The sequence below is a fragment of the Callospermophilus lateralis genome, chromosome 14 (genome assembly GCF_048772815.1).
Source record: "Callospermophilus lateralis isolate mCalLat2 chromosome 14, mCalLat2.hap1, whole genome shotgun sequence".
Lineage (NCBI taxonomy): Eukaryota > Metazoa > Chordata > Mammalia > Rodentia > Sciuridae > Callospermophilus > Callospermophilus lateralis.
Window position 1 is genome coordinate 60,235,395 of NC_135318.1, and position 24,550 is coordinate 60,259,944.

General features: G+C 39.2%; 1 long non-coding RNA gene and 1 pseudogene across 1 annotated transcript; one reads left to right on the plus strand and one right to left on the minus strand.

Moving 5' to 3' along the window:
* The first annotated feature begins 9,103 nt into the window (after positions 1-9,103).
* LOC143380679 (centromere protein I pseudogene) lies at positions 9,104-11,003 on the plus strand (annotated as a pseudogene).
* A 7,486-nt stretch (positions 11,004-18,489) lies between these two features.
* On the minus strand, positions 18,490-19,288 carry LOC143380653 (uncharacterized). Its single transcript, XR_013088675.1, has 3 exons — positions 19,125-19,288; positions 18,937-19,038; positions 18,490-18,536 (listed from the first exon to the last, which is right to left on the minus strand). It is a non-coding gene; the product is annotated as an uncharacterized LOC143380653 (long non-coding RNA).
* Between the last annotated feature and the right edge of the window lie 5,262 nt (positions 19,289-24,550).

Sequence of the window (24,550 nt, forward strand, 5' to 3'; positions counted from 1 at the left end):
TTTTAATGAACATTTAGAAGGAACACTGAGATGGTATCCCTAACACAAGAGCCTGGGGTAGGGGAGCCATGAGGTGAGCCCATTATGTCCCTCTTGCAGGGTTTCACCTGTCCAGAACTAAGCCATTAGTTTCTATTATACTTCTCCTATCACTTCTTCACCCAATCAACTCTCTTGTCATTTTCCCCACCCAATCCCACCTTCTCCTTGGGAGGCTGACTGCACTATTGGCTATGTCATAACTTTCAACGACCAAACTTATTGCCAAAACTTATTGCCACCAAACTTATTGCCACCTGCTAGAATCTTAGGATTACCATGCAGTTGTAAACAAATTTGGATCATCACAAGTGACCAGTGACCAGTAACCAGTCACCAGAGTGGCTGGTGGCCAGTGAACAGTGACCAGTGATCTCCATACTGAGAAACAACCTCAGCCACATCAGCATGGATATGTTCTCAAAAAAAATGAGGTTAGTTGGGATAGAATATGGAAGAGAACCAAAGATTTTAAATCAATAGACAGCACAGAATAAAATCTTCCCAGATCTGCACAAAATGAGGCTGGTTTAGAGAACGTTTAGAATAACCAACTTGCAAGGGAACTAAAAATTGAATTAGGGTATTACTGGGGTAAGCAGTTTATCAGGAAAGTCACATTTGGCTTTTATGGTTTCTCTATGGCCTCTTGGAACACAGATGATTTTGACAGTTTGAACATTTTAGAAGTATGTTTTAGAAATGATTCTTCACATAAACATGTCATGAAAGTAGTTATAGACAGGGCAGGGGCATCAGAATTCTCCATGTCCTACTTTACTCTGATTTTTGAACTACATGGATTTTAAAAAACTGATGTGCCCTAACCGTATCAGAGGACAGATTCCTTTGTGTGACAGGTAGTTTTGGAGCAGAAGCTATTTTTAATCTTTCCAAGAGTTTTCTTTCTAAAATAGAATACATACAAAGAGTCATTAATGGTATTTAAGCCTAAGAAGCAAAAGAGATCTACAGAAGGATAAAAATTCAAGTTCCACATCTCTAATTCCACATATATCTAAAATAATTTTGTGAAGTCTTTTTGGTCTTTCTGTATATCAAAAAACTATTGTAGGTTGGAGGAGTAGGTCCATGGTGAAGGGCATGCTTAATATATATGAAGTCTTGGTTCCACTTCCCAGCACCAGTAACCATCAAAAAAATTAGATTTAAATTTATTATTATATTATATTGGTGATGGTTATTTCAGACTTTAGGGACACCATTTTCCTGTTATAAATGATTATAAACTAGAATTTTAGGACAAATAAAAATTACATGATCATTTTGAAGCATTTTCTTTGCCTCTTTATAACTGAAATGTTTATCAGAAAAATTTTTATATTAATTGAAGTATCTAACTACTGGCATTCATATCCTTAAGTTGTTATGGGTAATATTGAGAGGAAAATGAACAAGCACAGTGATATAATTACATTACACTTCTTGTTTTGTTCTCTATTTTGTAAAAAATTTATTTTTTCTTCCTTCCTTCCTTCCTAACCTCCTAACAGAAGTCTGTCCATGGTTCTTAAAAACTGCTCCTAGAAATGCCTTCTCCATAGCTGGAAGGAAGAATCTTTGTTTAGTGTGTTTCTGCATAGGGGGAGCATTCTACTTACGATCTTTCTCCATTCGTTCCTTTGCAGTGATAGAAACTTCCTTAGGGATGGAGGCTTCCTTGGGATTGCAACCTCCCAGTCAGACCTTTTGTCTGCCAGAATTTCCAGAATTCCCCAACTGCTACAGTAACAGAAAAAGCCAAATACTCCAGAGGAACTCACAAACTGAATGTGGGGACATTTCAGTAATAACTCCAGTCCAGAGTTCTACTACTTTCTGAGCATCGCCCCCAACTCAAAGCCAGAAACAAATAGAGAGTAAGAAAGTAAACGAGATTAAAACCATGCTTTCAAAGCCTCTGGATGCCCGCCAGTTTACCATGAAAAACCAAGATCCTCCACTATTCCTATTCCCTTTTAATAGCCCTGAAATCCATCAGCTTCTCCCCTCCATTGGTCCTCTGGACCAAAAGAAGAAGCCATACTCTGAAATTATCCATCTGGAAAAGAACAGCCTGAGTCTTAAGGACCAACGCACACTTCAAAATGGAATTAAATCTAGCAGTGGTTTTGTAGACCTCACTGCACTGGTGGGGGGATATTCACCATCCTGAGCTTTTCAGTTCCTTGAAAGACTTTCACCAACCTGAAAGTCTCACAATAACAAAATCCAATGACACCAGAGCCATCATGGTGAATCAGAGGCAGGAAAAACTCAACTGTCTAAAAGGATCCTTGTAATCCAGTGAGCAACAACAAACATAAAGCCTCAGAGTGTCCTGACGGAACTCCACAGGCCAAAATGCAGCAAAGGGACCTAGAGTGCACATTAGGAGGAGTTGCTCACAGGGATGCAGACAGTAGTAGGACCCCTGTGCACACAGCCAAGCACTCTATCAGCAAAGCTCAGAAAGCTGCATCCAGCAGGAACAGCAAGGCTAAGGGCCATGAGCAGGAAAAGACCAAGAGGACCAGAGAAAACAACTCCAGGAAAGCCCAGGAGAGGAAGCAGCCAGGCAATAAAGTCAAGGCAGAAGAGAAGCCAACCATGCTGAAGATGAAGCAGAAGAGAAACCCACCTGAGTTTTACCAAGAGACCTTTAAAAAGCCTGAGGAGGGGCTGAGTTGTACCTCAGTGGTAGAACGCTCGCTTAGCACATGTGAGGTACTGGATTCTATGTTCAGCAACACATACAAATTAAAGGAAGATATTGTGTCCATCTACAACTAAAAAAATGTTTTAAAAACATTAGAAAAAATGAGTTACTTTGGGGATTATGCTCAATGGGAGCAGATGAGCCTGGTTCCTACCCTAGGAGCTCTACTTCCACAAGAATAGCACTTGCACAATAACAGTATCCACCTGCTGGACTCATTCACTGTTATATCCCTAACACTAGAAACAGCTATTCAATCAGTATTTATCAAATACTATAGGACAAAATCCAATTCAATGTTGAATTGACTGGATTTTGTCCTATATTGGCTCCTGCAAGGACCTGACCCATACTTTATGCCCTCTGTTTGACGAGTATCTCCAATGCCTCTATTTCTTTAGGCAAAACACTATATTCATATTCTGAAGGGAAAGAGTCAACAGAGAAGTAGATGGGGTACTGTTTACCTTAGGTATGGTCTACTATGTGCTAGGTACAAGTGTCTTCCCAAATTCTTCTGCAAGGGATCCATAAGTTAAATAGTGAAGCCTTGCACTGATATGCGTGTTAGTGTGTATTGGGGATGGGAAGGTGACCTACAATGTGCTTTCAGTCATTTTAAAAGCCAGTGACCACACAGTCACTTTAGAAAAGCTTAATTATGGCAAGGGTCTTCTGGCTGGGGGTGGCAATATAACCCCAAGAGATATACACACAATTATGTTTGGCAGAAAAAAGACACTGGATGATCTGGTAACACCTGAGCTGGATCTTTAAATTATACTTTGACAAATAAGTTACCATAGAACAAGCTCCCAGGGAGCTCTCAAATAAATTTTCAGAAAGTGTCCACCGAGTTAAACTTTAAAACAAAGCATAAATTTTCAAGGTGGTGACATACAAAGTCTCCTGTGGCAGGCCTGCTGAACCTTACTGGAAAAAAGGTGTGTATATATTTAAACATATGCATACCTACAAGTTGAATGTGGCACTCTATTTGCACTTGGGTATATAAACACCCTGTCCTGGTTGCAGGGGCAGGAACTTTATCATGCAGGTGTCTTTGTGAACCCATTGCTTTTGCACCATTGAAGCAGGCCAGTCACCCCCACCCAGAAGACCCTTGCCATAATTAAGCTTCTCTTTGTCATATCAGCAGGAAGTCTGCAGAGGATACTGAGGTTGGTAATTTCCTTTTTTTTTTTTTAAATGCCAGGTTTGCACACAAAAGGTGTGACAGAGTAGTCTGAAAGCTTCTTATTAAAAAATATTTTATGTTTTCTTGGTAAAAACTTGTGAAACCTGTATCTATCTGGAGGATAGAATGACACTCCATTGGTATTTGAACCTCGTACCCCACCCCACCCTACTCCCACCGAGTAGAAAATTAAAGGAATTTCTATCATTTGTTTTCAGAGGAAGAATTCTTAGGCTCAAGCCACCTCTGAATCCTGCAATTAATAAATCTGGTTCCTGAGAATTCCTTAGGTATCTGGCCTCTTCTGTCTTAATTCACCATAACACTTTCAACACATCTTATAGGTATTCTTACAGTCTCACATTCTCCTCTAAACAATAACTTATTCCCTCTGTAATACCTCAGGCTACATATTTTGTGTAGAAAATTAAACAAGCTGAAAACAAAATGTCCTGGGTTACAATCCCTGATTCATTTAAGAAGTTGGCTACTTTACTTGAATTAGCAATCCCTCTTTGAAATATGAGTTTTATGTGAGTGTAACAGATGGGATATGTCTTGGGAAACACCTACCAAAAGAAAAAAAATAGAATAAATAAAAAAGCAAGTCAGCTTGGTCACTGCTTTTTTAACTACTGGGGTCCACTTTCTTCTGGGTCTATTTTCCTTTAAAAGCTATGTGCTGCAGAGCTTGCTCATCATTGGTCAGACTTTCCAGAAGTTGATTCTAGCCCCACTCATCACCTTCTCAACCCTGGTCCTAAATCTTTGGAAGTATAATTGACAGATGGATGTTAGTGGGCATGCCGCCAGGCATCATCCTGGAGGAAAGGAGGTAAAGGGTCTTGGATGTGGTGGGTAGGAATTTTGAGCATGGGACTCTGAAAGGAGCAGCTGCTGTATGTCCTCTACACCACCCAATGGGCACAAGGCCATTTAAGGTTCTGGTCTCCTTGGGTTGTTGCCTGACCAGAAAGGTCCAGCACTATCCTGGCTATTTCATTTGAAAGAACTAAAACCTTAGGTGATTTTGCCTGGGAATGGCAATTTGGGCTTGATTGCCTTTAGGAAGGGCACTCCAAGCACATATGGATGCATCACTCTCTACTGTAAATGCCCCCTCTGCTAATTCCTGCTGCTTCCTTTCATTGCCTCCACAATACAGTTTACCAATGAGGCAACTTGGGGAGGTTTTAGATTTGCAAGGGGCTTTGTGGGAGATGCAGTGCCTCTGCATCTCTATCAGTTCCCCAGCTTTTCATGACCATGAGGGGGTTTAGAGGGAATGTTTTATGAAGGAAATGTAACCTGAATATTGAGGAAACCATGTGAGAGAACTGGCCTAGAGATGACTAACTCTAGGGAAGTGTTGGAGTAGAAAACACAGAAAGGGTGGCTACATAAAAGAAGCAAAATGTGCGGATTCCCAGGGGCATTGTAGTAATGACTGAAGCAAAAAAAAAATATTACGAAGAAGTAAGATGGAATTATGGACTCTGGCTCTAAATTACAAGATAAATTGTATAACTTGTACATTCTAGAGAGTGCTGGCTAGGGAATACTACAGTTCAATACATGTAAATACTCACTTTTCTTTTGGAGGTTATGGAAACTAACGAAATTCTTAAGAAAATCTGGAGTCTAACAGCAAGACTAACTGGAAAGATTGAAAATTACTGGAGTAATTTTTCTTTCTACTGCGAAAGAAAACTTCCAGACTGGGAACTATGCCTCTCCCCCACATTCAAAACTACTTTGTGCTCTTTTGTTATTAAATGAGTGCTTAGTTTTTGAATATAAACAAATTGTTATTTTAAGATCTAAATTCCAAGCTGATATGGTGGTACCTTCTGAAATCCCAGCCACCCCCCCCCCAAACCGCACCCCTGCAAAAGCATTTGATGACTGGGATATATGGTCACAACAATCAGTGGCACAAGAAATATGAATGGGTTCCACTTATAACTAGAACTAAAGATAATGTTTCTCAAACTGGTTTAAAAAAAATAAAGTAAAATTCAGCTGGGCCTGGTGCCTGTCATCACAAAGTCCCAGGAGACTCCGGGGAATCACAAATTTAAGGCCAACCTCAACAACTGAGCAAGGCCCTGAGAAACTTAGTGCGACTCTGTCTCAAAAATAAAACATCACTGGGCTTGGAATGTAGCTCAGTAGTAAAACATGCCTGGGTTCAATCCTTACTGAAAAAAAAATTAAATACCTTGCCATGAAAACGAGGCACAATGTTTTAGACTGAAAGGAAGAGTGGTTTAGTGAGCAGTAATAATCAGAAAAGTTCCCCTAACACAAATATGAAAAAGTAAAGCACAGAAAATGTCAGTTACTCAGGTTAAATTAAAATGACCACACATGAAGTCAATTAACAATCCTCCTGTAAGTTCGCTGAATGTGCTCTTTCAGGTACTAGGATAAATGCAAGTAGGTAGCTGAAAAAGATAAATGATGGAAGAAATACAAGGTACCATACCTACTTTTATGATGCTCTAGGCAGAGCAACTTAATGACAGCAAATGACTGACCTGAAGGTTAGTAGAACTGAATCCACCTCAGCCTGTTCTCATGATATTCATTAACCTAATTGTGCTACAAGGATTGTAGGTGTTTGAGTATGCCAATACTCTCATCATGATTTGAGCTTTCTTGATGTTCTCCACCTTCTTGCAGGAGACAGAACTGATTTGATAAAAACTACAACATATTTTTTTCTTTAAATGTTTTCAAGTAGAAGTTCGTGAGGTAAACACACTTTGTATTAGAACGTGCTTGGATGATGTTGGTCTTCTTTCTAATGCCATCTGTTTTCTCTTTTGTGTCTCTGAAATTCTTGGTCCTGACGTTTGACCATGGAGATGTGAGCCTCCCACAAGAAGGCCAGGGGAAGACTCTGTCCTAGTTGGGGAGTACAGGATGTGAATGAAGACATTCTACCCCGTCGATACTTCCCCACCTTACCTAGGTCATCCATACACCCTTCAGAGTGCACCAAAAATGCAAAGCCAGCTAAGCCACCAGTGGAGGACAGGTCCATGAACCCTTGAGCACTGAGCAACTCTAAAAGTAGTGAGTCCATTTGCTGTTATCCTCTTCCATTTTTTTTGCTGCCAGTGTCATTCTGGGGGATTCATCCCAGGAGTGCCTCTGTGATCCCACTTATCAGGCTTTGATAAGGGAACCCCCTTGGATAAGAACTGCCATACTCTGTTCTGTTACACTGGCTATCTTGTAAAAGAGGCCTTTGTTGAAACCATCCAATTGAGCTGAAGCCAGGTGAATTTTCTTAAAAGCTGGTGCTATCCTTGAAAAATCAAATCCTCAAGGCTGGGGTTGTGGCTCAGCGGTAGAGCACTCACTTAGCATGGGTGAGGCCCTGGGTTCAATCCTCAAGACCACATAAAAATAAATAAATAAAATAAAGGTTAAAAAAAATAAAATAAAATCCTCAGCTTTTAAGGTTATTCAGAGATTTAAATGGTCAGTGAATTAGAGATCAGCATTAGCTTTTGTAAATAAAAAAATCCCTAAATTTCTTAGAAATGCTCTGGAAATTAGTAGTTTACACTTGTCTTACCTTGACTAATTAAAGCCTACCCTTTTCTTGAAGCATCAAGAGTATGAACTCAAAAGTCCAAAGGTTCCGATAAAACAGATGTGGGTGAGACTCAAGGCACAATTCATCCTTCACCAGCTGTGAGCCTGTGAAATGAATAAGTTACATCTTCCAAAATACAATGGTGGAACAGGTATAGGACGGTCAGTCCCCCATTCCAAAAGGGAGGAACAAATGAAGAATGGAGTGACTGGAGCAGGCATGGAAACACATGCCTGTAATCCCACTACTGGGGAGGCTGAGGTGGGAGGATTCTCAGGTTCAAGGCAAGACAAAAAAAGGGAAAACATTAAGTCACAAAGTTGAAGAACAATCTCTTTTGATTCCATGTCCTGCACAGGTGCACACTAAGACAAGGGTTGGATTCCCCAAGGCCTCATACAGCTCACTGCTATATTTTTGCTGGACTCACTCCACCCAGCAGCTCTCAGAAGTTAGGAGTTTGCCCTCATCTTGTCCAGACTGGAATTGTTGGATGATGGCTCTTTGGTTCTAGGGTCTTGAGGGGCTGCCCTACTCCTACAATGCCAAGTCATTGCCCCAAAGGGAACTCTCTTTGGTGGCTCTGATCCTGGTCATGCCTCCGTCCATGCTCTCAGGCTTTCTACAACATACTCTGAAGACTAGGCAGAGACCACATGGCTCATATAATTACAGAAGATGAGAAATCTCACAGAAGCCTTTTTCCAAGATGGAGACCCTGCAATGCTGGTCATGTGGCTCAGTCGACATCCAAAAGCCTCACAACCAAGGAAGCTAATGGCCTAATTCTCAGCCCAAGTCCAAAGACCTGAGAATCTAGGAGTCACTTGGTGCCAGTCTTGGAATCCATCCTCTAAAATGAACACTTTTTATTTCTCAGGGGCAGAAAAAGACGAGTGACTTACCTCTGCCTTTCTTGTGTTCCTATGTGGGCCCGAAGCTGACTGCATTGTGCCCACCCATATTGAGGGTAGATATTTCCCACTCATTCTGTACAACCACACATCAATTTCCTTCAGAACACCCCTGAAAGTCTCACCCAGAAGTAATTCTTTACCATGTTTCTATTCCTTAATGCAGTAAAGCTGATACCTAAAATTAACCATCACATCTCCTAATGAGCTCTGGATAAAGGCTGCAGAAGAGACTTTACAACACATTTTTGATGCCATTAGAGTGAGATGCCCACTCAATGTTTGAAGTTGCAGGGAGTCCAGTGGCTTAGCATTGCTCTCCCAGTGCTAGCAGCTGTGAGGTCTGCTTGGAATGATTCAGCCTCATGGTCTCAGACTCTCCCCTCTCGAGTCCAGTTCCTATAATCCATGGATTGTGCCATGTGCAGGTGCCCAGGAAGCTGTGTCCACAGTTTCTCCAGTCAGCCAGTGCCAACACTGCTCGGGGCGTAGAAACACATGGAATTCTCTGTGGAAAAGTGGCAAATAAATAAATAAACAAAAAACAAATAAACAAACAAACTCATTCTTTCCTGAACTGAGACTGTTTCTTTTTCCTTGATCTCCCAGGACTCTCAGAGAAAATGATCAGGGTCAGTTTTTCTTTGTACCAAATCCTTCACAGAAGGAACCAAGGACTATATAGTGTAGTCACTTTGGATCTGTTGACTATGTATTTGGTTACTTTTCAGAGTCCCTTGACTTGAACTGATTAATATTAGAGTTAGAAATACCAAATTCTAAATTTAGTAGAAAGATCTAGCCATTACCTATACCATTCAAGGTTAAAGCACATACTTTTGGTAGGCCCTAGGAATATAAAATATATGTAAGGCCCAGAGTACATGTCCACAAAATGTGTCCAATCACTCTGGAGAGATGGAAAACATACAATAAAAAATAAATAGCATTCTCATACTACGTACCATACAAGCACTAGGAATTTTGAGGAAGCAGATATCACTGAATGGAGGCAATTAAAAGAATCCATTACTAAGTAAGTGCTCAATAAATCCATAAAGGAAGTGGAACAGATTTAACCTGAGTCTTAATAAGAAGGACTTAGCAGTAGACAGAAACTGCTTTAGACATGAGTAAAGGAAGAGAATGGTACTCCACCTGGAGCTTTTCAAGAACCAGAAGTGCACTGCAACAGGGCTGTGGTGGTTTACCATGCTGTGCATCAGAGGGAGCCCTGGAGTTGGTCTCAGAAACTCTAGCTTCACAGAGCCTCCAAGAAATGCACAGTAGCAGGCACATTTGTGAGAGATTCAAGGAACACAAAAGAGACTCATGCTGTGGTGGGAAGGGCCTTTGATTGTGAAGATGTTTGACTTTCCACTGCTCAGATGGGCTCATTTTGAACAACTCTGCTACTTCCCTATAGTAACTGTGTCAAAGATGAGTTGATCTTACTGAATTCTCTATCACTGGTTGAGCAAATATTACAACAAGAATGTATTTAGTATAAAATGAAAATTTATGAACATGGAGATAGACTTTCCCAACTTCCTGGACTCTATCATCAGGGCCCACTGCTTCCTACAGGAAGGGTTTTGTTCCTGTCTAAGAGCCTTCCTCTCTGGGATGGCCTCTGTTGTTGGTCACAATTCCTTCAGTTCCTAAGCTGCATTCCTTTTAGTAGATTCTCAGATGTGAAGCCTCTTCTTTTTGACCATCCAGCACAGCTCTTCTTTACATCAGCCATTTCTTTCAAGTGCAGTGTTCTTCACAGTCTGAAAGAACCATTGCAAAATTGGCTGCTGTGGCTTTCTGGGGACATTCGCATGAAACCTGTGACAAGCAGTCTTCTAGAGACAACCTTGGGTGGGTTCATGAACTCTGTGTCTATGATTCACTATGTAGGATGGCTGTCCACTACTGCAATATCATTGGAGAGTAGCAGTACTTTCTTATTAGACTTCATTTGGATTTCTATGAGAAGGTATGTGACACTATGTAAATTATGACCGCCCTTTAGTGGTACTATTTCCTCCTGGGATCTTTGACTCTGCACTCCTCAGCCTGGGTACCAGTATACTGAACCAGCTCTGATATATTATGCATAGGTATCATGAAAGTTTGACTGCTACCAAGAATACCGAGTTGGTTCAAAAGGCAAAATCAGACTCCTTTTTCAGCAGCAAGATCTATCTATGAACATTTTATCATTACTTGACAACCATGGTTGGCTGCCTATGCACGTGCAAACCACTTGAGAAAGAAACATATATTGACCTCCAAATCCTAGAAAAACCTCTAGTAGTAAGTAATACAATAGTTTAAATTGAGTCAATTGACCTTCTCTATTAAGCTTTGCTGCTTCCTTTTCTGGTGCAGGAAAGTCCAGAAGAAAGGACAATAAACATGAGCTCTCTTTGGGGGAAGTAATGGAACTGGTATTGAGAGCATTTCTTCTCAGAAGGGTTACTCGGCTTGAAAGTCTTCATAGGAAGTAATATTCATAATTCTTCTGTGCCATGATCATAGCTGTCCCCTTATCAGAGAGCACAGCCACCGTGATAAAAGTTAAATGAATGTTGACATCCAAACAGAACATGCTGGCTTAAAATCCTTCCTCAATTCTGGAGAAGCCAAGTGGCTCAACTTGTGTTTCCCTATTCATTTCACTAACAGACTGCCATCTTCCAGGAGTACTCAGAACAGCCTTCTGTCCATGGCTTGGGAGGGCCTTGGTGTGGCTACCTATATTTCATAATTTAGATTTTTCATCTCACTGTGAAAACTGACCTCCTAACCATGCTCTGCCTTCTAGCAAATTATACACGAAGAAAGACATCTGTTTCGTGGTGGGATTTTCCATATTTTTGTAAACTATCAGCTGCACAGTGGTAGAAAATTCACAGAAATACTCATGCAGAATACTTTGCTGCCTCTGTGAAACCAATGTAGATATTGCCATGTTTTCTTATGAACAGGCGCAGCAGTACCAAATTCAAAAGATACAACAGATAGAACTCTAAGAGCCTTGAGTAGCTGATGGCCTCCTGGTAAAAATTTGTTTTGGGAAGAAAGGGGAAAGGATGGGGGATAATCAAGACGCTTCTGTTTATACTGAAGGGTTTCATAAAATTATTGTATTTGTGTGTGTATGTATATATCTGCTTTTTAAATGTTCAGGCCTAAATACACTAAGTGCAACTTTCCATTCAAAAGTAACACTGAGGCTTTTTATGAATTTCATATAAAGTAAACTCTCTTGTTGAAAAATATAAATTTTGAATCACTGGGGTTGTACCTCAGTGGCAGAAAGCTTGCTTTGCATATGTGAGGCACACTAGGTTCAATTCTCTGCATAGTAAATGAATAAAAATTAGTAAACAAATAAAGCCCACCAACAACTAAAATAGTATTTAAAAAAATAAATTTTTTCTTTACTACTACTGAATAACTCTCCTAGTCTTAAAAAAAATTTGTATCATCTGAGAGGAATGAATCTGAATTCAACTTTGTCTTTATGGGCACATCCTTAACTTTCTTTAATATCCTATTCATTCAAACAAAAACTATGTTATTGGATAACAGAAATCCCATTCATCCACTCATAGACTGAATTAATATGTATTAGATTCCTTACCATGTGCCAGGTATTCTTCAGTGTGCTGGTTATACAGCTGTATCCCATATAATGTACCTGCTTTTATGGAGTTTACATCCCAGTGAAGAAGACTAACCAAAACATTATAAGCAATATATAACATCAGGTGCTAAGAAGAAAAAGCAAGGATTGGGGCAGAATGTGGAGGTGGTTGCTACTATAAATAAGGTGTTTAGGGAAGGTGTGTCTAAAGAGGCAACATAGGAAGAGAATCTCATAAGCATATAAGCCATGCCACTAGGAAAGAACATTCTGCAGAGAGGTTAAGGCAGTGAAAAGGTCCTAAATGTTAACTTCTGCGGCATGTTTAGGAATAGCAGAGGCTGGTGAGGATGCAGCATACTGATTAAGAAAAAAGAGTTTGGTCTGGGAATATGGCTCAAGCGGTAACACACTTGCCTGGCATGTGCGGGACACTGGGTTCAATCCTCAGCACTACATAAAAATAAAATAAAGATGTTGTGTCCACCGAAAACTGAAAAATAAATATTAAAAATATTTCTCTCTCTCTCTCTCTGTCTATCTATCTCTCATAAAAATATAAAAAAAAAGAGTCATAAGAACTAGGGGAGAAAGGCAGAGACTATTTTACGAAAGGTCCATTTAGCCTAGTACGGATATATATGTAAATGAGGCCACTAGTGAGATTGAGAAGTAGAGTGGTACAATTTGGCTTCCTTGTATGAAATATGAAGCTATAATGGAAAGGTAGGAAAGAAGAGGGTTGAGGGAAAAGCAGGGAGACCAAATAGGTTATTACTATATTCCAGGCAAGAGTCTTAGGTTAGTTTCACAGATGACGGACAAGTGGTTACATTTTGCATTCAGTCTCTGTTTCAAAGATAGAGAAATTAGGATTTATTGATGACTTGTATATAAGGAGGAAGAAATGTGAAAAATAAAACACAACTCCTAGATTTTCTTTTCTTGAACAAGTAGGTGAATTCTGAGATAGAAATGAGGCAAACTGGAGGAAGGTTTGGAGAAGCATGGACTTGAGTTTTATTTTGCCCATGTTGGGTTCAAGAGGTTGAATAGAAAATTGAATTTCACAGCATAATTTAGGGCTTGAAAATTAATCTGGGAGTCATTAGGAAATAACCATGGTATTAGATAAAAATCACTTAATGCAGCTGAAAAAGAGAAAATGGCAAAGGTCTAACCCCTGGAGTATTCCAACATTAAGAAGTAAAGAATTGGAATAACAAACAAAAAACTTACCACTGAACTAGAAGAAAAATCAGGAGATTGGTATGCTGTAGCCAGGTAACCAAAGGGTTTCATTTCACACAGGCGGAAATATTTGTATATGTTCTCATGTGTATGTAGAAGCTCAAAAAGTTCATTCTCCTAAGAGAGAGTAAAATAGTGATTAGTAGAGGCTGGAAAAAGTTGGGGAGTGAAGTTTGGAGAGAGGATGGTTTACAGGTATAGGGGTGCTGTTGGGGGAGAAAACCAATGTTTTATAGGGTAGGTAACCTGAGTTTGACACAATGAACTGCATATTTCAAAATGACTTCTTAATAGGATTTTGAATGTTCTCTAACACAAAGATATATATTTGAAATGTAATATATACGCCAATTATCCTGACTATTATACATTGTGTGTATACATATATTGAAATATCACCCTATACACCATAAATATGTACAATTATGTATCAATTAAAATATTTCAAATTAAATTAAAAATTCAGCTCCTACAAAAAAGAAGAAAGAAAGCCTGAACCATGTACTCACCATGTTGTATAAGAAATCTTTTTTTAAATTAACTTTTTCTTTTTTATTTTCCTATTATTCTTATTTATATACAACAGTGGAATGCACTACAATTCTTATTACACACACATAGGGCACAAGTTTTCATCTCTCTGGTTGTATACAAACTACATTCACACCAATTCGTGTCTTCATAAAAGTACTTTAGATAATGATGTCCATCACACTCCACCATCTTTTCTAATCCCATGCCCCCTCTGTTCCCCCCCCAAATCACTGCTCTATCTTGAGTTCGTCTATTCCTCCCATGCTCCCCTATTGCTACACAACTATGAATCAGCCTCTTTATATCAGAGAAAACATTTGGCATTTTTTTTTGCATTAGTTAACTTCACTAATCCATCCATTTACCTGCAAATGCCATAATTTTATTCTCTTTTATTGCTGAGTAATATTGTGTATAAATGCCACAGTTTTTTTATCCATTCATCTATTGAAGGGCATCTAGGTTGGTTCCACATTTTAGCTATTGTGAATTGTGCTGCTACAAACATTGATGTGGCAAGTGTCCCTGTAGTATGCTGTTTTTAAGTCCTTTGGTTATCAACTAAAGAGAAATAGGAGAGCCAGAATAGGCAAAGCAATCCTTAGCAAGAAGAGTGAAGCAGGAAGCAAAAGTAACAAACATAGCAAGGTATTGGCACCAAAGTAGACTTGTAGACCAACGGTACGGAATAGAGGACACATAGACAAAACCACATAAATACAGTATCTCGTACTAGAGAAAGGCACCCAAAACATACACTGGAGGAAAGATAGCCTCTTCAACAAATGGTGCTGGGAAAACTGGAAATCCATATGCAGCAAAATGAAATTAAGCTGCTCCCTCTCTCACCATGCACAAAACTCAACTCAAAGTGGATCAAAGACTTAGGAATTAAACCAAAATCCCTGAGCCTAATAGAAAAAAAAAGACCAAATCTTTATCATGTAGGATTTGGCCCTGACTTCCTTTACCAGACGTCTATAGTGCAAGAAATGAAAATCAAGAATCAATAAATGAGATGGATGCAAACTGAAAAGCTTCTTCTCAGCAAAAGAAACAATGAAACAATCAGTGAGGTGAAGAGAGAGCCTACAGAATGGCAGCAAATTTTTACCACAGGTGAATCAGAGCACCAATCTCTAGGATATCTAAAGAACTCAAAAAACTTAACACCCCCCCCCCCAAAAAAAAACAACAATAACAACAAAAAAATAAATAAATAAATCCGAGACTCCTAGAACACAAGAAGTAAAACAAGAATCAATAAATGGGATGGATTCAAATTGAAAGGCTTCTTCTCAGCCAAAGGAAACAATTAATAACATGAGGATAGAACCTACAGATTGGGATAAAATCTTTACCACATGTACCTAAGATAAAGGATTAACCTCTAAGAAATATAAAGAACTCAAAGCAGTGAACACCAAAAAAAACAAACAAACAAAAAAAAAAACCAAATAACCCAATCAATAAATGGGCTAAGGAACTGAACAGACACTTCACAAATGAATAAATACAACTGATCATCAAATATATGAAAAAGTGTTCAACATCTCCAGCAATTAGAGAAATGCAAATCAAAACGAAGATTTGATCTCACTCCTGTCAGAATGGCAATCATCAAGAATACAGGCTACAAAAAATGTTGGAGAAGATGTGGTGAAAAAGGTACACTCATACATTGCTGATGGTACTGCAAATTGGTGCAACCACTATGGAAAGCAGTATGGAGATTCCTCAGAAAATTGGGAATGGAAGCACCATTTCACCCAGCTATCCCACACTTTGTTTATACCCAAAGGATTTAAAATCAGTATACTCTAGTGATGCAGCCACATCAAGGTTTATAGCAGCTCAATTCACAATAGCTAGACTATGGAACCAACTGAGGTGTCCCTCAGTAGATGAATGCATAAAGAAACGGTGGTATATATACACAATGGAATATTACAAAGCTTTAAAAGAGAATACAATCATGGCATTTGCAGGTAAATGGATGGAGTTGGAGAATACCATCCTTAGTGAAGTAAGCCAATCCCAAAAAACCAAAGGTCAAATGTTTTCTCTGATATGTGGGTGCTGATCCATAATGGGGTGAATGAGAGGAATGGAGGAAGTTTAGATAGGGCAAAGGGGAGGGAGGGAGAGGTAAGGGGCAGGGGTTAGGAAAGATGTTGGAATGAGATGGACAGTATTACCCTAAGTACATGTATGAAGACACGAATGGTGTGTTCTTTGTGTACAACCAGAGACATGAAAAATTGTGCTCTATATGTGTACTATGATTTGAAATGCATTCTGCTGTTATGTATAACAAATTAGAATAAATAAATAAATTTTAAAAAAACACTGTAGAATACAGTGGAAGCTGGTTCTTAATATTATTTGTGAAAATAAGTAATTTGGCTGAATTCCACAGGACATTCATTCAATGGAAAGACATTGTTGAAGGACCTACTCCATGTTTCCAGTCTGGCTACAGCTAGCCATGCTTCTAAATATAGTGGTGTATCAAGCGCTGGCACACAGGGTCACAGGTATAAGCAGACAAGACAACAAAAAGCTATGACACTGTGTAGAAAGTTGCAAAAGCTGAGTATCCTGGACAACATGCTGGAATTATTCAAATTCAACCCAAATACCTGTAATTTCATAAATAATAACACTGTATTATCATAAATAATAACACCATGGCATGGCTCTGAGAGATAAGAAGAGCCAAAAAAGCTTTTTTTTCTATTCTAGAAATGTGGCTAGGAACATAAACAATGAAGTCATGTTGCCTGAATATAAAAGCTCTCCTCCCAAACCCCCAGCTCTGGCTTTGTGGAACGCAGACCATATGGATGTATGACTTTTGACTCATAAGTCACAGAAACAGCCATAAATAAGGGTTCCATTATTTGCATATGTGTAAAATCTACAGGAAGTTGGGTGGAGAAGGCATAGTCAATGTCATCTCATAACAGAGGCCAATTGTAGCATGATTATAAGCAGCTACATCCCCAAAAAACCTCCCAGAAAAAAAGCTCCTCACCACAAAGTGTCATAGCTTCATTATACTCTCACTCTGAGAAGTCCATGTTATTCCTCTGATGGCCACACAACTCGACTCTTTGATGGCCATGTGGCCTACACAGCCACCAAAGAAAAAAAGGGCACTCCTTGCCTTCAGATTCCCACCTGGAAGGGAGGATACCAGGGCTTTTAACCCATACCGCAAAAAGGAACCTATGTTTATGATGAGTACATTACAAGGAAAGTTTTTTTTAACAACACTGTAGTGAACAATTTGTTTTGAATGAATTTTTGTCTAGTGTTAAATTTACATATGTAGGTGTGTATACTAAAATTTACATATGTAGGTGTGTATACTAAAAATTACATATGTAGGTGTGTATACTAAAATTCTATATTAATTTGGAAAAGGAAAAGAAAGCAAAACCAGTATTCTGTGGTGAATTTAGATTTCTGAAAGAATACAGAATTAACTTTTGCTTACCTTTTGCAAAGGAACTTTGAGAGCACTGAATCCAGTCTCAGGCATCCTCTGTCCAAATGGGAGGTGGTCTTTCCACCTATTGGATATGTTTTTAGTTAGTCAAACTGTATGTTAGCCTTGTCTCCCTGCACAGAATAAAGGCTTCTGGAATACCACAGTCATAGCCCACAGAGCATGTCCCTATTCTCTGCTTCTCATTCTGCCACTTAACTTATTCATCCCTGCCTGATAGTAACCCTTCTTCCCATCTGCCCATCTGGAAAACAGATCCAAGGCAACAGAATGAAGGTCTCCAGAAATAAGCAATATCTAAAATCAGATGGTCAGAACTTCTGCATCCCTGACAAAAGCTAACACCATCTCCAAATACCGAGGTGTTATTAAAACAAACACAGGACAATAGTTTAAATTCAATTCTTTCACTAAACATGATGTTTTCATCTTCATACATCTGATAGTATCAAATTCAACCAGTAGAGAATTTAAACTTTATGTTTGAAAATTCTTCAAAGAAAAGGGACTGTGAACTTCTCTTGAAAATACTAGGAGTCAACCCTGAAAAGTAATATTTGCGCTCACTTATATAGTACAAGTTAAAATTAACTATAGTTAATTCAATATATCTGAAGCACAGAAAGTCAAGAGAAGCAAGAAATGAGGCTGGGGAGGCAGAGAGGATCCCAGACCTTACAGGACCCTGTAGACCATGTAAGGAGATTCCTTTTATTCTCAAAATAATGCTTTACTCTGATGTCTATCAGAACTATGAACTTCTTCCAGTTCCATTTCAATTTCAGTTTTTAATGACTTATTTAAAAGATTTCTGCAAAAAACATACTGGAAAAATGGAAAGAATAGATCTATGGACACCACTGGACTTCACTGCCATAGGTCAGGCAAGACCTGCATTATGATGTTGAAGGAGATTCAAAAGCTGGCTGATTCAAAAGATATTCAGGAGATCAAATGAAAGGGACTTAATGTAAGCTTAGAGAGGAGGAAGGAAGCTTTCAAGGTGTAAACCGTTTCGCTGCAAATATGAACAGAGTCTCAACACTAACCACCTGGATTACAGGAAGATCTCTCAGGTGACACTTGTTAGGAAGCTCCAGTTTGCCTTCGGTGATTCCTGAAAATAATGGAAAAGAACTTTTCAAGACAGGTCTCACTCCAGATACTGAGAAATTCATTCATATTTATTTTCTTATTTTATATTTTATTTATTTGGTACAGGGATTGAACTGAGGGGCTCTCTGCCAGATCCCAAGCCTTATTTTGAACTCTCACTGAGTTCCTTGGCATCTCTCCACATTCTCTTCTCTCAGCCTCCTGAGCCACTGGGATTACAGGTGTGCTCCACCGCGTCAGGCTCAAATTGAAATCTTTTTACTCATATATTCTGTGGTTCAATTGAGGAGGGGGTTCCATTTGGATGATTAAGGAGCATCCGCAACACCAAGTCCCGCCTCAAAGCCAAGGAGCAATGGATAGAGCCTTCCTTTTTTAAAAGGGTGGGCGAATTCACTGACCTCTACAGCTTCTTTCAGCTTCTGTGAGTGGCGCAGGCAGGGGCAAAGTCTCTAATCCCAGCTTGGTGCGTGTGCCAAGCTCCTGGCAGCGACAGTGAGAGGCTAAGATACAAGACATGGAAAGTCAAGATCCCACGCCCAGAAGCTAAGAGCCAGAAGGGCCATCCCCAGCACCCAGGGCATATTACCTTTTTGCGATGCGGTTTCTATCCTTCCTCATTGCTGAGAGATGGCCAGAAAAGTCGGGTGGCCGGCCCCAGCCACTGGGGCTGTGACGCCATTGACTAAGGTGGGTGCCAAGATGCCGTCCACCCAATGCCAGCGGGTCAAAGGGTCGAAGATTTCAGTCAGCTCCTGGGTGCCAGAACAAGATACAGAGTAGGAAGAGCCTCCCTGGCATCTACCCACTCAGTGCCAGGCGTGTTGCCACTGCGCCTGGGCCACCGCCCCTCGTGATGAAATCACAGGCTGGTTTGCTTTGTCGCTAGATTGACAAACAGGACTTTGGCGGAGACAGTGCCATCTGTGGCCGGAGGCCTCTAGCACAGGTTTGTGAGTTTCTGTGAGCACTTCACTGAGTTCAAATGGTACAGGACCTGCAATAAAAAATTAGGTCCCACTGCACCCAGTTCCTAACGTGTTCTTTGAGATGTGACCTAGTGTTTACATTTACATTTTGTGTATCTTATAGAAATATCTACTTTCACATATCTGTATATCCTCTACTTACATTAGAACAGCTTAGGATACGTCTACCATGTGCCTAAAATATTGATTTTTTTTTACCATTTATACGTATATCCAAGTTTTTTAATGACTATAGAGCATTGCATGAACTACAAGTAACATAACTGAAAGTAACAGCGTTTATTTCACCGGTCCCATGTTGAAGGACCTCTAGTTATTACAAACTTTTGTGTAAGGTTTTGGTCTTCTGTTACAGACCATGCAATGCAATATCCTTACACATATGTACAACTATATCTAGAAATAGAAATACCTAGAAAAAAATCTAAAATTAAGGATACACAACTTTAAATTTAGAAGGATACTGCTTAATGATCTACCAAAATTGTGTCAACTTATACTCCTATTCATAGACAGACTTTTACTGGGTTACTATTACATAACATGCTAAAGTAGGTAACTCTTATGTTTTAGCAAATACCAAAAACAAACCAAAACTGAGAGACTTAAGAATGCAACTCAGTGCAATATGTGCACATACTTATCAGGCATCAGGACTAAACATGTTAGGAAAACTCTGAATTCAACTACAAGTAGAAGAGCAAAGAACAGTGTGTCTCAAGACAGAAAAAAGTACTAAATTCCAAATTAAACCATAGATAATTATGATAGTTATAGTATTTTAAAGTAAATTTTACTTTTTTCTTTCTAATGTTTTTAAGCACCTTACATGTACTATTATCAATCTTCACAACAATTTCTGAGTTGGGTAAACTGATGGTCAGAAAAGTCAATTATTAAATGATTGAATGAGTGAAGGAGTGGGCAAAAAGACCACATTAGCTTTAATATTTGGGAACTGTCATATTCCAACCAATTTTCAACTCACAAGCATTTACAATTCTGAAATTTCACCCATAATTAAAACTGGGTCCATATCAGTAGGCTAGAATAAATAAATAGTACAACTATTAAAAAAGGATAAAACATGGCACAATTTTCAGAAACTAGGATAGGAATGTTGGTCTTACACTTTACATTTTCAAAAAGACAGAAGTAGGACAACAACAAACTCAATTATAGTTGACACAACAAAACCCAGACCTAGGCAGGATAGAGTCTCCAGGAAGTATGGGAACTGGCAAAGAGTAGGCCTTGGAGAAGGGTGATTCCAACAAGGGGTAAAAGAATGTATTCACGAATACCTAGTACACTAGAATGGAAAATAGAGACAGGAGGAAGGGATATCTGTAGCTACAGGTAAGTAGCTGGCACTAAAAAATATGTGACAGTATCGGTAGCACCTACGTACCATATAGAGGCTAGAAGATTTCAAGTCTTTAAGAATACCAAAAAGAGAATATGGAGAAAACATGGAAGGGCATCAGGGATAGAAGGTATGTTCCCAACATGAGTCTCAGCTATTGGATCAGTACAAAATTCAGGGATGGGATTGTCCCTGGGACAATACCCTCAATATAAAAACTGAAGGTTTAGGTCAGGGGAGGACTTGATGCTAGGTTCCAGAGTGTTGGACCAAAGCTCTATAGAACTTCTGACCACATTTTAGACTTGTTTTAGAGTATATGATGATGCTGAGACTACAAGCTACAATTGAATTATGAAGAGAAAATATTTATCAGGCCTGGAGACCGGGAGAGGCAAACAGCATTTGCCTAACTGTAAGTGTATATTGGACCTGAATATTTTAGGATGTACAAATTCTCTTGCTCTCAGAAATCATCTTGCCATATGCTATAAAGTTTGAACTGGAATGTCCCTAAAAGCTTAGTCTCCAGCTTGGCACTAGTGGGAAATTGTGGAACATTTAAGAGGTAGGGACTAAACCAGGCACAATGATGTATGTTTATAATCTCAGCTAACTGTGAGGATGAGAAGAATGATCTCAGATTCCAGGCAAGCATGAGTACCTGAGCAAGACCCTGTCTCAAAATAAGATTTTAAAAGAGTAGCTGGTGATAGCTCAGAGATCCTGGATTCACCTCCAGCACTAGAAAAAAAGGGGTGTCTAGTAGGAGATCTTTTGGTCATCGAGGACCTAGGCTTCAAGGGGACAATGGGGCCCAATATCTCCTCTTCCCCACCCTTCTCTCCCCTTCCATCCCAGTCATGAGGTAAGCAGCTTGTTCCACCATGCACTCCCTTCCATGATGTGCTGCTTTGCCACAAGCCCAAACGCAACACAGCCAACTGACTGTGAACTGAAATCTCCAAAGCTGTGAACCAAAATAAATCCTTTTTCTTTATAAGGCGATTATGTCAGGTGTTTTTTTTCAGTAACAGAAAGCTAAATAATATACCACATAACAACCAGTCTCACACCTACCACCTTAACCTGTAGTACCTATGGATTCCCTGAATTCTATGAGAACATAGGGCATGACCTGGCTTGCAGATACTTATTATTTATGTGCTCTTAGTCTCATCTTACATACCAGTTTTACAAAAGTAAGTTATCTAAAGTATGAAACTGAGCTAAAGACAATAAAAAGAGCCTTGAAAAACTTTACATAGTTCCAGCTATATATTTACATTGCCAACATTCCACAATTCCTTCTAAAGTAAGAATTATCCCACTTACAACCATCAAAAAATCATATTTCATAATAAGCAGTGGAAGAGATGGGAAAATGCACCTATTAATGCAATATTTACCTTTATTATGAGTTTTATATATGAGTATTTTATCCTTTATATGAGCTTGTCTTCCTCTGGGCTCTGACATCTTGAGTTGCACACTATCTACTCACTGGATCTAGAGGAGTACCCAGAGAGATCCATCCAGGCTTCCATAAAAGCTTACCACCAAGGAAAATGCTTAAATCCATAGATTGATTTACTCCCCTAAATCAGCTCAGTCCATGTATAAATAGAAATCATTAGCAATTTAGGCCTGACTTACTTCATCCCACTTACAGGAGAAGTTAGTAAAATAAGCCTTTACAGGGGATCAAAAGCAAAAGTATTCTAGGTCAAGTTGGGCTGAACACCAGCACACTTAATCCTGGGTGCATAGAATAGCTTACAAAAATGCTTCTTCCACATGCCTTTCCTTAATTTCCTCCACAAATCCATCAGGTCACATTAATACATGATGCTTCAAACATAAGAAAAACATGCAATATGTCTTCCAATATTGGATTCCAAGTGAGTTGAAAATCCAGAGCCTTTAAAAGCTCTCCACAGTCTACACACTAATGAGTGAAAAAATGAGATGATATGACATAAAACAAAATAATATTTAAAATTTTATCTTCATTATATAGAATTCATGGCAGTTTCTGGACCTTGTAGCTAGCTACATATATATATATATATATATATATATTTTAAATGTCTATTATATATTTTTAAATTTATATTATAGGCACCGCGGCACAACCTGTAATACCAGAAACTCACGAGGCTCACAAGTTCAAGAGCAGCCACAGCAACTTAGCAAGGCCTTAATCAACTTAGCGAGACTCTGTCTCAAAATGAAAACTGAAAAGGGCTGAGGATGTGAAACAATGGTAAATTGCCCCTGGTTTAAAGTCCCAGGACCCCTCCCATAAAAACTTATATGTGTCTACTAACTAGCACAAAATGAGACCAAAGAGTGCTGACATGTTTCTTACAAAAAAATTAATGTTAACCTCTTTTTTCTTTACCCTCAGTTTCCTTATATTCTCCTAATATTGTCTTTTTTTTTTTCCAGGCAGAGCACACACCAATTTATTTTGAAATGCAACACAGATCAGTATTTTATGAATACAACTTATTACTACATTAACATTATCAGGTAAAAACAGCTTTCAAATGCATGCATAGAAAGTTTAAGCATAGTCTTTGAACTCCTTATTTCTAAATATACAAAAAATACATTTAAATTATATAATTTTAGTGAATCAAAGACTTATAAAATTACAATTTTGGTTTTCACAACATAGAAAAAATACAAAAATGATTATATATCTGGTTGTATAATTTTTTTACCCAAATTTCAAAGGAGCACTGTGTATTGAATTTGATGTTTTAGAATGGTTGATCTGAAACTCAGAACTGAAAACAATGCTCAGGTTGGACCACATCGACACCAGCCTTTTATTAGAACCGCATAACCAATACAACAGGGTCAGGAGGGCCTGATTCCCTATGTGCCTCCTGGGCTCCACACCTTCCTTCCCACCCAAAGCCTGCTTTAGAGGCACTTCCCCATGTGGGAGGACAGTGCTCTATTCCCCATGGAGCCTCTGACTGTGGTGGGGACAGTGTGATGAGATCCCAACCCCAGCAAGCAGAATGCAGCAAGATGCAGATCAGCAGCTTGTGTCTGTGAAGCTGCCATAAACCTCAAAGCACACCTCAAAGGGGCTTCAATGGGGGTCTGCAACAGCAATCTGGGGGCACTGGGAAGACGATGTCTTTGACTATGCACTGAAATTAAACTGCTAAGTCTGACAAAATACCCACTGAACATCACCTTCCTTGTTCACACTTCATAAGAATATGTGACATCTGGTGGGGTTGGATGTGCTCAAATTTATAAAAGAACACCACCACTTCAAAGGAGGAATTAACTTGTGTTCGGGAGAAAAAGAAAGTGACTGAGAGAGGTTACGGAAGGACACAGTGACATCTAATATTGTCTTTTAAGGATTCTCCTGGCCTTCCACCCAAGCATGCCAGACAAAGAATGTGAGTAGCCCAAGATTCTACAGTGGCTGTTTGCAAGGGAGAGGAAGTCACAGTAACTGCCACACTGGATTCACTTACATAAAAAGAGAGAAAGGATCCTCAGTGCCTCTTTCAAATGAATGAGCCTGATGGCAGGATGTCCACGTGACCCAGGGAGCTGTCCACAGGAAATTATGGCTGAAAGAATTACAACCAAATTATAGAACAGGGAAATTTTATGGAGAGTTGG